We start from the raw sequence: 11,755 nt of genomic DNA on the forward strand, positions 1-11,755 counted from the left end.
CCAATCAGGCCAACAAAGTGCCACCAGCCACCTTCATCCGCGCCACCACTAAAACTCTTCCAAGGCCAACCACAGCAGTCCCTTCCACCCACGTCTTCAGTGCATGCCAAAGCCTGCTACCTACGATGGTGAGTGCCATGGGACTGGCACTCATCTAGGAGGGGCGTAATGTTAACCCTCAGACGAACAAGGTAGAAAATCCAAAAAATCTAAAGCAGAAAACAAAGGCAAAGGAAAAAGTGAAACAGAAGACGAAGTCATGCCAAGAAAAATATGGAAACACAAGAAGTGCAAAAAAGTCCTAAATCAAGGAGAAAGGCACACAAGAAAAAGTGTAAATCAATACTTTTGTAAAAGAGTGCAAGGCGCATCACTATTTATTTTAAGATTACCCCGTGCAATTTGTTAAGGTAGATCTGTGGTAGGAAGGAATCTAGGAAGATAAGAGGACAATGGGAAAAAGAGCCTAGGGCCATGTAAAAAAAGGGGATAATGGGATGACCGCCCAAAAGGGATTTAGGGTTTTGTATATAAAGTTGAAAAGTGAATGAGAAGCTCATTCTTGTGTGTTCCCAAAAGTGGCTCTCCTCCTCCTCCTCCTCCTCCTCCTCCTCTTCTACTTCTTCTTCTTCTTCTTCTTCTTCTTCTTCTTCTTCTTCTTGCTTGCTTGCTTGCTTGAGCTTGTGCTTGAGAGAGGGAGAATATGAGGGTCTAAGTGTGTGAGGGTAAGGGACCGGGGAGGAGAAGCTCTCCATCTTCTCCTCTCTTCTTCTCTTCTCTTCTCTTCTCTTCTCTTCTCTTCACTTCTCTTACTCGCGGCAATGGAGCCTCGAGTGTGGAGCTTGAGAATGGAGCTTTCTTGAAGCTTGCACTTGGATCGTGGAGCTACCAAAGTGCTCAAGAGAGGAGGTAACTCGATTGGGCATGGAGGTAAGCTCACTACATCCATAGAGATGGATAGCGCATCGGCTATGTGAAAGATAGCCATTAGTGCCTGGCTTGGAACGCTTGAAGCAATAAGCAATCCGTGGGTCTTGGCAATTGATCGCCACTACACAGTCGATATTGCCAGAGATACAAGAGTGCCTGAGGTTGCTAGAGTTGCCACTACCAAACGGAACATCGAGTGTGGCGGACACAAGTGCAACCAAAGACGAAATTTCCAATGTTGTCGTGCCAAACAAGGTTATTCACCACTCAAAAATAGGCTATTATGTTCATATCGCTACATAAATTAATAAAATTTTTGTCAATAAATTTCATAAACTATTAGCTTTTGCATTAAATGGTACAAGAACTACTTGTTAAATTGCATGGATAGCATCCATATAAAAATTAAGTACATAAAATATTAACTTCCATATTTACACTTACATGAAATGACAACTTTTATCTAGAAAGAGTATCAGTACATGCATAAACTGTTAACTACTACCTATGATTTGTAGCTAGAGTAGTTGAGATTATGATCTGCAAAATCATGATGGAAATAGTTGTAGAAGGATATTGCACGAAATGAGTAAAGGACTATATGCGCACTCGAGATTAGTAAAATAACTTTATTATCAAATGCAACAAGGTTAAGTATTGATTAACGCTTAAAAGTGAAAGAATATTTAAATGTCTTGTAAATTGTCTCGTTAAGTTATTGTCATAATATTTTTCTAAGTACCAACTAAAGGAAATTCGCTTATGTTGAGTAAGTTAGCCCTAAATAGGAAATTCATATCTTGCTTAACAAAGTTGAAAGAATTGTACTCAACACTTCTATATGGGGAGGAGAATTCTCATTAGATTGTAAGTCTACCTTGGCTATGTGAAGCTATGAGCTGCACGATGGTGTGATTGTCATTGCACCATTATATGTTTGAAAGGATTGTTTGTCTACCCCCAAGCTAGCTGCGAGACCCTACTCCAAGGGGGTCATGGTTATTGCTTCGAGAGTCTTAAACCGGCTCTGTAGCATGGAAAGGTCTATCTTATAGGGATAGTCTTGAGCAGTAGGAAATATGCATGCCAGGGTGGGGCTCTAGCCGTAAATTCCCATTACTCCGAGAATCTGACGAGCCCCTTCATAGCCCAGGACAGGATCCCAGAACCCTAATACTAGTTACAAGGGTGGAATCTTGGTGGGGGCAGAATACCCTTGTGGAATTCTATATATCTTCCACAGGATCGAAAAGATGGAAATTGTAATAAGCTTCCAATATAATAAAGGAATTTGTTTTATCAAGGGTTGTTTGAATTGTATGCATATCCATGAGATAAATTACATGAAGGTACCTATGATTTAACGGACTAATTAAGGAAGTTGGTTGTATATGTTTCAATAATGTGTTGCAGGTAATTAAAAAAACCTAAAGATGATACCGTCATAAAAGGAAAGCGGGTGGGCGTGACCCCCGACAGGTCCGTCCAATGATAGGGTGGTCCCGGTTAACTGGGAGCTTTCCTAAATCGGTGATCAAAATAGAAGAATGATAAATTGACCAATTAGTCGCTAGGTAGAACCAACTTGCATTGTTTTAGGGGCCGGAATGGGATTTTGCCTTATGGGCAAGAGGGTTGGCATACCGCACTCCCCTTCGTCTCCCATTCTCTTTGAACCAAGTGCAATGGCAAGTCTGCTTCAGTTCGAGTAATCATGTAGGAAGTGGGAACTCAAAATTATTGATGCTAGCTAGTTGTTAGGAGGCTTGACTAATTTTTAGGAACCTGAAATTTCACGTTGATCCTATTGGGTTCAGTCGGAACTCTTTCGTTCCGATGTAGACTTAGTAGGGTCTAAGTGACAAACCCTGTGATACTCCAAGGGAGCACTGAGCGGCATCATTTGGAAAACATAGTGATGGACTACAAAAAAGGTGCACCTTGGAATGAGCCTGGTAGACACCTCACAAAGATCTCCACTATTGAGAGTCTTAGTGGATGTGCTCACTAAAAGTCTTCCAATGAAACGTTATCCCTTTCTTAGGAAGTTGATGGGTATAGGATGAGATTATTCTATTCCTCATCATGTTGTATGTATATGTACACATTGTACTTTGTCACTTTTTTCTTGTTCTCTCCTCACTCAGGCACATTCACCTTTAAGTGGAAGGTTGTTGGGGGTCAAAGGCCACATGTGCCTAGCGTTGCTTACATTTACTTTGTACATAGTGCATGCACACATGTACATCACAATGGCAAATGCCTATCACTGTCACTTTATTATTTACTATTTTCAAGACAACAAAAATAAGGGAAGGCACATCACATATTGAGATTGTTGGAGTTCCCACAGACCGGTCTTGCTCTCTCTTGCTTGAATCTCCATAGCTCTTGCTTCTACTGGTGCTCTCACTCTTGCTCCACCTTTCAAGCCCAAGCTCACTCCCGTGTAAATTGTAATATACATGTCAGAGTGAGATTATGGTGACAAGAGATTTCACCTCACGAAGCTAAGAAGGCCAATTAAAAATTTGAAGGTATGCACAAAATGAGAGAGGTTTAGTTTAAGCCCAAAGAGAGGGCACGGCACCCAAAAATCAAGTCCGTAGTCCAGGTATAAAAAATCAACATATAAATGAATGCACACTCTTGTGGTATGCAATCTTGTGGATATCACTTCTTTTTGTGAGAGAGAGAGAGAGAGAGAGAGAGAGAGAGAGAGAGAGAGAGAGAGAGAGAGAGAGAGAGAGAGAGAGAGAGAGAGAGAGAGAGAGAGAGAGAGTGTGTGTGTGTGTGTGTGTGTGTGTGTGTGTGTGACCAGTGCAAGTGAAGCTCTTTGTTTCTTCTTCTTCTTTCTCTTCTTCTTCTTAGTAAGTGGTTCCATCAAGCTTGGCATTCAAAGCTTCAGGAAGTTATGATAATTCATTGAGGGTCCTTATGATCCTTTCTAGGTTCTCAAAAGATTCAAGCCACAAAAATCTACCATAGCCTACAAATTTAAAGGCCCCAATTCTTCCTCTAATTTTTCCAATAGACAAAACAAATCATCTTTCAATGTTGTGAAGCAAAGCATCATACTTAAGGCACCCAATTCCAAGCACACCATAGCAAAGAGTAGTATGCTTAAGACCCTAGACTCCAAGTTAGCAACTACTGCAATACTACCAAATCAAACCACCAATAAGATAAAGCTAAACAATAAAAACTCCACCAAAATCTGCGTGCGTGCGTGCGTGTGTGCGTGCGTGTGCGTGTGTGCGTGTGTGCGTGTGCGTGTGCGTGTGCGTGTGCGTGTGCGTGTGCGTGTGCGTGTGCGTGTGCGTGTGCGTGTGCGTGTGCGTGTGCGTGTGCGTGTGCGTGTGCGTGTGTGTGTGTGTGTGTGTGTGTGTGTGTGTGTGTGTTTTGGCAAGGAGGGGGAACTCATAAATATGTAAGTATATCACGTGGATCCAAAAGAAGGGATTTTTGAGATATCATACAAAAGGATACCATATAAAGGGATTATTTATAGATTGAATAGAAAAATAATGTGTCTTATTTTAAAAAAATATTACAATTTGCAAATAATTGTATTTTTAAAAATGCCTTGAATGCACGTGATATAGATTATTTGCTCTCTCTCTCTCTCTCTCTCTCTCTCTCTCTCTCTCTCTCTCTCTCTCTCTCTCTCTCTCTCTCTCTCTCTCTCTCTCTCTCTCTCTCTCTCTCTCTCTCTCTCTCTCTCTCTCTCTCTCTCTCTCTCTCTCTCTCTCTCTCTCTCTCTCTCTCTCTCTCTCTCTCATATGGACAACTTGTTTTTTTTTTGTGAATGGAGGGCATGTGATGACCATGAGGGGGGTGCAAAAGGGAGTAGATGTGACAAATTGTGATGGGGGATATGAGAGAGGGGAGTGAGGTTCCACATAGCAGCTTGTTTAAGTTGTCTGCTACTACTCATGTTGCTCCTACCACCACCACTACCACGTAGTTAATCAACCTAACTAGGTTTTTTTTTATTATTAAATAACTCAACTAACATTATTGACTATTACTAGCTTAGTGAACCCACATGACTAACTCATGATTTTTTTCTTGTATATATTTATGTGGTCATGAATACATGTATGTATATTTATATAGAAATATGTGTACATATATATTTATAGATAAACATGTTTTTTCTCTTTTATATATGTGTATAAACAATTGAGGGCACTTGCATAAGTTGTGATTTTGGAGGTTTTCACAAATGTAAGAACAAAAAAATTGTGATATTGAAACATTGATATGTTACAACTCTATTGGTCAATACTACCACTACTTGGAGTAAAAATAGTGGTTTTTCTTAGGATAGGTAGTTTTCATAGTAAACAAGGGGATTGGGCCTCCCCTCAATGGTGGTGCCAAGGTGATAGCAGTGATGTTTGACATGGCAATGGGTCGAAAGAAAACCAATTGTAATGACAAAGTTGATGACAAGCCCAAATAGTCGATTTTTGTGGCTTTTAGTAGCCCTACAAAGGAATTAACAGCCTTAATAGCCTTACTTTAGGCTTTTGTTAGCATTGCCTATTAGGGCATAAGCTATTACAATGATGTGGTGACAAGGCGGTGCTTGTCGCAAAAAATTTACCCATACTTACTTGAAGTGGATCACGTTTAGACGTGTTGAGTTACTTGATTCACTTGCATTCAAGTTTTTGTTGTTTCTTTTTTCACCTTCTTTTTCTTCTTTCTCTCTTTCTTCTTTTGTCTTCTCGTGGTACTTCTTCTCTTCATTTTTGTCTACCTCTCCTCCTCATTGTCTACTATGTAGGCAATATTCCCCTTCTTCTTTATGGTCCTCCAAACTCTAAGGAGCAATATAGCAAAGGAATTTAGCACTTATTTCCCTTCTGCAACTTGCAAGAAAAGTCATGTTTTCGCAAAATCTTACTGAGTAGGATGCTTTTATTAGCATGCCTCATAGGGACTTTGGTGAAGCTTCATACTCTTTTTCGGTAGTGCACTTCAATCATGGTGTTGTTGATGTTTTATCAAACAACCATGGTGAATCATCATCTTCTTTAGTGAGTTCTTTGGGTCCTCCATTTATTCTTGTATATTATTTTTTTCCATTTCATTAAGCTTCACTTTGGCAATGTTTTTAGTTTCCCTAATGTTTGTTGTTCTTGTAGCCTCGCAAGGGTATTAGCCCATGTACTACTACAATCGGCTATAAGGCAAGCTATGGTGTCATAGTGGTGTTCACTTTTACATATTTATGTTAGGGATTAAAGGCGTGAACCCTTTGGAAGATAGGGAAGGGTAGGTCCTCTACTCTCCAAATCAATCAAGAACATAATCTGAGACCCATATGTGACCACATAAAGTCCCTATAGATAACACATAGAGATAATCCACTTATATGCCTTTTTGTGCCTATTAGATCTACTATATTTGTGCTTCACTCTCTAAGATCCATACTTTGTATTTCATGTGTGGATACATTGTAGGAGACCTCCTAAAAACAAATGAAACTTTTTTGAACATTTTTCTCCCTTCTCTTTGATGAAGGGATTTTCTTAGGGATTACAAAACCTCTTCTATTGTGCCCTCTTTGGCAATAGATTTGGTTTTTTGTAGTGGTCAAAGGTTGCTACTATGAGTAGGGATGGCAACCTATTGCACTTCCTCTTTTTGAGAAAATGCTTTGGTATATTAAGAACTTATGCATGCATGGATCTAATCATCTATTTGGTTGCAAGTGGATCTTTGCCTTTGTCTGGTTGACATGCCTAGTCTCAGATCTTCTTGAGTGGTGATATTGATCTATTTTTGTAATGTATTGATGAGATGTATACCTCTTTGGGAGTAGGAAGATCCCTCAATTGGACTCAAACCTGAGTAGGTTCAATACTCATGCCATTCTTACCACCATTCTCTTGGATTGCACTATTGCATCCAACTAAGCACTCTTTATCCAAGAATACTAGCATTTAATGTATATTGGCATGCTATAACAAGGTACTCTAGCATGACACTATGCTTGTCTTTTCTTGCTAAACCTCTCTCTCATCCCTCTCTCCCATCGATCTACATGCAATTGGCCACATTTCTTGCAAATATTAAGATAAATATCTTTCAACATCACTACATAAAATTGCTGATTGATCTTATATTATTCCCATTTCAATGCACCTACTTTTCTTGAAACTCTATTGGTGTTGTAGATGATCTTGAAACCTTTACTTATACCCTCTTTTAACTTTTTTTTAAACCTTTATAGACTCAAAACATGTTTGTTGGTGCAATAACAAGGTACTTCACTTTCTCCAGTGCATGAAACTTTAACTGATGCAACCACCCAAGGAAACTCACCTTTCTACGTAATGGTGCTCCTATTTTGCATTACTACTCTATGAGAATGGGGATGTGATGGAAAGGGAAACAACTTTCATTTGCAAAAAATTGGAACCTACCATTTTGTTTTTTTTTTAATTCTTCCACACTTCCCATCATTCACATTCTTTCCATGCTTCAACTTCTCCATGTTATCAAAGCCAAAGCTTGCCTCAAGCTCCTCAATCTCCAAATATGTGTTCCCTATGAGCATACTCTATCTGAATTCACACATCTTTGCTTGATAGTAACCAAACACATACTTGTCTAAAATCTTTTATAACCTCCTAACTTTTAATTGTTAAAACACTTAAATTTGGGCATCCAAGTTAGTCCTTACTCCATGCAATGGTATGTTTGCCCCTACTGTGCCTCCATTATCTTTGAAATAGTTAGCTTTTCACATGCAACAAAAGAGGTAAGTGCCTTGGCTCTTTTAAGACTTTTCGGAGCACAAATGGCTTCACATGTGAGAGAAAACGCCAGCACATGTTTCCCATGACAAAGTTCTATTAATTCATAAGGCACTTGGGAGAAAAAATGGCTTCACCAAGTTGATGATCTTCAACTTGCTACCAAAATGAATTGCTTTAAATATATTTAATGCATTTCCTTGCAATTTCACTACCAAAATGAATTGCTTTAAGTCTTGTTAATGCATTTCCTTGTACCTTCATTGTATTGAGGATGCTTGGCAAGCCACAACTACCAAAATCTTCCAACAATTATGTCTTCTCGTAAGACACTTGTTACATTGTTGTTGAAACAATGCATAGTTATATTGATTCTCTCTAAAAAATTCATTAATTGGTTAGCATCCAATAGCACCAATTGAATAAATTGCAACTTCTCGTGTCTATTAGAAATGCTCTGAAAGTATGGGCCACATAAAGGACATAATGAATGTCTAGATATTTGAACATGACACATTCTTTTGCACTCTTATAGTTGAATACATTACCAACCCTAATGACATTAACATTCTTTAGACCTCCTAATTTTGCAATGGACCAATAATGCATATTTTCTATGCAACAAGTAGCCTTTTCACCTCTAAAATCCACCCGCATGAAACATACTCTATCTACTAGTTAGTCAATCGCATACAACTCGTTCACATATTTCCATTTGGGTCCATGTGCTGTCATTTTCAAGTATACTTGGTTTTATTTCTACCAAATGCCTCAATTTCTTTGCTGCATGTTGGTTTTGCATTTTGCACCATAATCTTTTGTCGCGATATTACATAATAAAGCCATCATAAGTTCAATTTTAAATCAAATTTAATGAGTATACATAGTAACAAATTCAATGTTTTATTTTTTAACCAAGTAAATGAGTGGGATCATTACTTTTGCTAATGTCATCATGTTCAATATCGACTTTTGCTTCGTGCTCATCTTGCTCCCCTGTTATCTATGATGATCTCATGTCTATGACACACACTCTTTTTGAGATCAAGATTCAAGATGCAACAATACATGGATTATCATGTATCCAAAGTTTAGAAATATAATAAATCGACCCATTTAGCTTGCCACAGACTTTCAATTGATTCCTATGCTTTCAATGAATGAAGTTAGATCATTCCCAACTTATTAATGCTACTAGAACTACGCAGTGCAATGCATACCATTGTTTACTAAAAAAGCTTCCACAAGCTCCAATTCTCTCCTAATGTATTCAACAATGGCCATCCAAAAACAAATCATAAATGTGGTGAATTGGTATCTTTGACCATAACAACAACTACATGTCATTCAATCCATAATTCAAAACAATCTCATAAATCACTCACACTAGATAACAATACTACAATGAGATGTGAAAGCGCACATAATGCAAGAAGGGTGACAATTTTCCTCTTTTTCGCCCAAATCGCAAAATAGATATTACCCCAATCATTGCAATAAAAATGGATAAGCCCATATGAGATTTTAGAACAAACTGAGTACAATATTTACCTAGCTCAAACAATTAGACAAAAGTATCAAACCACTATACATTTATAGAATGGAAGACTACATTTACATCAACAAAAACTCATTTTTCATCAAGCATAACTACCATAAACATCCCCTCCCCTCAAAGTGCACCCTCCAAAGCAAGGAAGCACCAAATACAACTACAAAAACCAAGACAACAAGCTCATCATAGAAGAAGCCTAAGTAGAGAGCTACTCTAGGATCATGTTACATTTAGCAAATTTTATGGCTTTAGCAATTGGGCTTCTAGTGCCAATAGCACACCGAAGTAATAACACCTCGAAGAGGATTGTAACATTGTCCATTCCAAGATTCATTCAAACCATTATCTAATGTGATTGACTTCCCAAATCAACATTGCCTTGAACTTTTACGAAGGGAGGTATCCTGGGGAATCACAACAATGCATCCTAGCCAATCTACAACAATACTTATACCTTAGAGCATACCCGAAACCCAACTAGTAGTTGCACCACAAGGAGTCACCTTAGACAACCATCAACAAATACAAAGCTAACCACCCATGGCTTGTCAATCCATGTCCCCCCTTGCAGTACACCATAGGACAAACAATATAAGCACCTCATTGAGTAACTCTACCTCTTGTGTCAGCCTATCCATGTTGGATTGTATAAAAAATTACATAACATACTAAAGAAAATTTAAGGAAGGAGTTGAGAGTACATGATAAAATATAATATCAAAATTTGCTTTAATTGCAAACAAATTGATATAAAAATGGCTCTTTCCACCCATGCACTTCCATTGTGAAGCTTAGATAATGATCCAAGTAAATGTTAAGCAAAGAGCTCAAGGCTAATTGGAAGAGCCCTGACTTGGTGAAAACTAGATCGACGATGGCTTTGGAGAAGTCTTCCTTTTATACCCTAGAAGATAGTCTTAGTTAACCTATTCGACCATAGCATGAACCTTCCCTAATCAACCAAGGAAAGAATATTCCCTTTATCGTTGGCCAAGGCATTATCCCCAAACCCCCGTTAAAGGGGCTATTGGCCCCCTAAGACCCCCCAAACCAAGGGCCACTTCCATGGCTTCGAAAGCAATCCTCGAATCCCAAAATAGAGGTACCTAATAACTCCCACATGCAACAACTCGATGTATTGTGCCTAGAGCTATTACTAACAGAACTACTCTATCTAACCCAACAATTAGATCTACAAAGGTCACTTTTTTTTTTTCTTTGGATTCGATCATAGACCTTAACTAACGCACAAGTCAAAATCCAACCAATGTCTAGGCTCCCACATGGCTTCTCATAATTGGGGCCTTACAACTCAAATCATTGGTGGCAATTTACAAGGGTGGGGCATTGAGCATATCTAATAGACCGACCCATGAGTGAGATATTGGGATGATACGAATCCCCAAGTTATTTCCACGTTTTATTAGATCCCTTATGTCAGTATTGGTTCTCCTAACTAGATGTTTCCGTTTCGAGCATGATTTCTTTGTTCTACTTGAAAAACATCACACTTTATAACTTTGGATGCATCTGTCTCAAAGGCACACTTGGCCTTTTGTAAACACCTATACTCTCTCTCTCTCTCTCTCTCTCTCTCTCTCTCTCTCTCTCTCTATTAAACCAATGTCAACTCTCAACTCCCCATCTAAAGGGGGGAGACCTGGGAAATACATCTAAAACTCCAACGGGAGACGTTGGGAATACATCTAAAGCTCCAACAAACCTGACAAACAATTAAGAGGCAAGATGCTGATAAAGAAACGTTGTCTAATAGAAATGTTTCACAGCTGTAATATTCACCAGTGACACTGCTTTAAAGCTTTAAGTATTTGCAATTATAATAAGGTAATTAAACAGTTTGCTTATCGTGTTTATCACAACAAACATAATGCAATATACCAATTCACCAACACATTGAACCAGGCAGTGTGCAAAGCATTTGCTCCTCTCATCATCTCGATGATCATGCATAGACTAGCCACCAAAGAACTTTGATGAATGGCCCTTCGGCCTTGCCAAGTCCGCACTTTGTACATCATCTAAAGCTCCAACAAACCTGACAAACAATGAAGAGGCAAGAAGCTGATAAAGAAACATTGTCTAATAGAAATGTTTCACAGCTGTAATATTCACCAGTGACACTGCTAAAAAGCTCAAGTATTTGCAATTATAATAATGTAATTAAACAGTTTGCTTATCGTGTTTATGACAACAGACATGATATAATATACCAATTCACCAACACATTGAACCAGGCAGTGTGCAAAGCATTTGCTCCTCTCATCATCTCGATGATCATGCATAGACTGAAAAAACCCCAACCAGAAAAAAAAAGGGCAATGAACTTTCATCCACTGTATCGATAGCATTTTACAGCCACATAAATATTGCAGTACAATAACCAACCTTCACCAATTTATAGCACTTCAGTATAAGATGTTTCCTACAACATATTGGTGCAGTTAACTCCAACAAATATCTGAGAAAAGTAGTGTTT

This window comes from Lygodium microphyllum, chromosome 29 (genome assembly GCF_053477565.2).
Source record: "Lygodium microphyllum isolate KBCC chromosome 29, Lygodium_microphyllum_v1.1.10, whole genome shotgun sequence".
Lineage (NCBI taxonomy): Eukaryota > Viridiplantae > Streptophyta > Polypodiopsida > Schizaeales > Lygodiaceae > Lygodium > Lygodium microphyllum.